This window comes from Equus asinus, chromosome 4, assembly GCF_041296235.1.
Source record: "Equus asinus isolate D_3611 breed Donkey chromosome 4, EquAss-T2T_v2, whole genome shotgun sequence".
Lineage (NCBI taxonomy): Eukaryota > Metazoa > Chordata > Mammalia > Perissodactyla > Equidae > Equus > Equus asinus.
Window position 1 is genome coordinate 134,510,841 of NC_091793.1, and position 3,138 is coordinate 134,513,978.

The 3,138-nt window shown below is 39.1% G+C and overlaps 1 non-coding gene across 1 annotated transcript; it reads right to left on the minus strand.

The window, feature by feature from the left end:
- Nucleotides 1-614: 614 nt before the first annotated feature.
- Nucleotides 615-719, minus strand: LOC123285392 (U6 spliceosomal RNA). The gene has a single exon (XR_006527142.2). It is a non-coding gene; the product is annotated as a U6 spliceosomal RNA (small nuclear RNA).
- Nucleotides 720-3,138: the final 2,419 nt, after the last annotated feature.

The following is a 3,138-nucleotide window of genomic DNA, read 5'->3' on the forward strand; positions in this document are numbered from 1 at the left end:
AGCTCAGCCAAGTGCCTGCCCTTCTTTCACAAGTGCTACCACACATTTAGAGATGCATTTTGCCGCATGATGTTATCCCAGGTTTTGGCTTCTTTGTCCTACTCGGATTTTTCCTTTTCCATAATTTCTTCACCTACTCTTTTTATCTTGCACTATATTTTTGCACGGAAGCAATGTCAAATCCCCGTTTGGGATAAGGCACGGTTTAAATTTCCAAATAAAGTGTCTAAAAAAAGAAGTGACTATATTCCTTCAGCAGTTATGCTGACCAGAGAAGAACCATTGCTTCCTTCACCATGTGACACATTTCAGAAGGTATCAGCCTGGGGGACTGAACTTCTCACCACTGCTAGGGGTCCACACATGGCTGACAGGCTGCCACACCTGCTTTCTTGACACTGCAGGACACAGGCCCCATGACCTAAGTCACAATGGTGGAACTTAGCCTGGCTTCAGCACCCAACAAAGACTCAGTCATAGGATCTCGGTGAGTACAGGGTAGCTATATTGAAAACAACATCCTGGATATATTTTGGTTTATCTTTTCTTTTTTTGTCATAACAACTGTTGCCATTAACTGAATTCTTACTGTGGTTTAAATCCTTTTTTTCCTCAAAAGTATGGAATGCTTTTACAAATTTGCATGTCATCCTTGCGCAGGAGCCATACTAATCTCTGTATCTTTCCGATTGCAGTATACGCGCTGCCGAAGCAAGCACTGTTTTGCTTTATCTTAGACATTCCTAGCAGGTTCTATCATCAAGAATTTGTTTTGCAACTACAGTTCCCTTTGGTGCGGTTGGTTACTTTGTTCCTGGTTGGGTCTTGATAGGATGAAGGAGCCCCTTAACCCCACATTCCCTCGCCCACACTTCCCTTACCTCTTAACCTCTAATTGAATTAGAAGGTTTTTTGGCTCTTCTTGAGCATCACCTCCAAACCAAAACCATAAAAAGACAGCTATAAGGCCCAAACCAAACCAAACACAACTGCACAGAAAACCAAACTCCTCTGTAACCACCAGCAGCACTGTAATAAATAAAGTTAAAGACAAATAATAAAATGAGAAAAATATCTGCAATATACGACCACAGGTCAATTTTGTTAATGTATAAATATTTCTTAAGAGTCAATAAGATAAAAAACAAAACCCCAAAAGAAAAATGAAGTAAAGGCATGAACAAGCAGTTGACTAAGAAGAAATACAAACAGACAAAAAAGTATGAAAAAGATATTTAATCTTACTATTATTTAAAACTGTAAATTAAGACTGTATTGAGAATTTTTTGTTTATCAGATTGGGGAAAAAAGTAAAAAGCATTATAAAACTTGATGGGGGGCCAGCCCAGTGGCATAGTGATTAAGTTTGGTGTGCTCTGCTTCAGCAGCCTGGGGTTCACAAGATCAGATCCTGGGCGTGGAGCTACATCACTCATCAAGCCACGCTGTGGCAGGTGTCCCACACACAAAATAGAGGAACATTGGCACAGATGTTAGCTCAGGGCCAAACTTCCTCACCAAAAACAAATAAATAAATAAAACGTGATAGGAATGTGGTTGAATTTTCCTGAACAAAAAAAAAACAACTGATGATGAAGATGAAAAGCCTGTAAAATGTGCTTAACTAACTCTCACACAGATCCATAAGGAAACCCGTACAGTTTGTGGTAGCAAGGAGAGGGAGGCAACCTGGATGTCCACTATTAGGGTCACGAATAAGTAAAACGCTTGCATACAGTGGACTGCCATGCAGCAATTATAATAAATTAGTTATAGCTTCAGATAACATGAATACATCTCAAAGTCACAGTATTTAAGTCTAATGTGTAATAAATAAAATGATATTTTTAGCACAGTGTCATTTGTATACACTAAAAGCACACATACACACCACCACCATGAATTTTTCAAGGATATACATATTTCTACATGGAAAAATGGACAGTAAACTGAAGGGATAGATATTAAATCCACTAGGATGGGTACCTGGGAGGGTGGAAGATGAGGGATAAAGAGAATAAAAATAACATGACATAAAATATAAAAAAAATGTCTGTGGACTACTGCGTCACTAACTGAGGTATAGAAGAAACTCAGCTTTCAGCAGCTGAGGTGCCATCTATGGAAGCAGAAATTGCACTTCTGCTCGAATTTATTCTGCGACAATAACTAGTCTCTGTTGACCTTCTCCTTTTCAAAAAACTGAAGTAAAACATATTTCACAATCAAAAATCATAAATGTAAGGCCTAATGATTTTTCACACAGTGGACATACTCATGTAATCACCTCCCAGATCAAGAAATAGAACATTTTCAACCCCGAGAAGTCCTTTGAGTCCCTACCAAGCCATCACTGGCCCTCATCAAAGGTCACCACTATTCTGATTTCCCACACCATAGATTAGCTTTATCTGTTTTGACCTTCCTATAAATGGAATCATGCAGTACGTAGGCTTTTGTGTCTGCTTCTTTCATTCTCTGTTTGTGAGATTAACCCATGTTTTTGCAAGGGATAGTATGATATATGAATGTATAAACACATTCTATTATTGATGAACTTTAAGTTGCTCTCAGTTTTTGATTATTATGGATAAGGCTGCTATGAAGAGTCTTGTCCATGACTTTTTGGACAACTGCATGCTTTTCTCTCGGAGAAGAGGAGTACCAAGGAGAGGAATAGTTGGGTCACAAGATCTGTATGTGATCAGCTTTACTAGATACTGCCAACCAGTTTTCCAAAGCGACTGTATCAATTTTTATTTCCACCAGCAGTATATGAGAGCTTTACTGGCTCCACATCCTTGCCAACACTGGGAATTGCCAGTCTTTTTAATTTTAGCCATTCTAGTGGGCATCTTATCCTCACTATTTTTTGCTTAAATCAGCTTCTGGATTTCATTTCTTCTTATTTATTTACTTGTTTTTTAAAGATTGGCACGTATTAATGTTAATCTGTTCCCCAACATTTTTTTCTTTCCTGCTTCTTCTCCCCAAAGCCCCCCAGTACATAGTTGTATATCCTAGTTGTGAGTGCCTCTGGTTGTGCTATGTGGGATGCTGCCTCAGCATGGCCTGATGAGCAGTGCCATGTCCACACCCAGGATTGGAACTGGTAAAACCCTGGGCCACTGAAGTAGT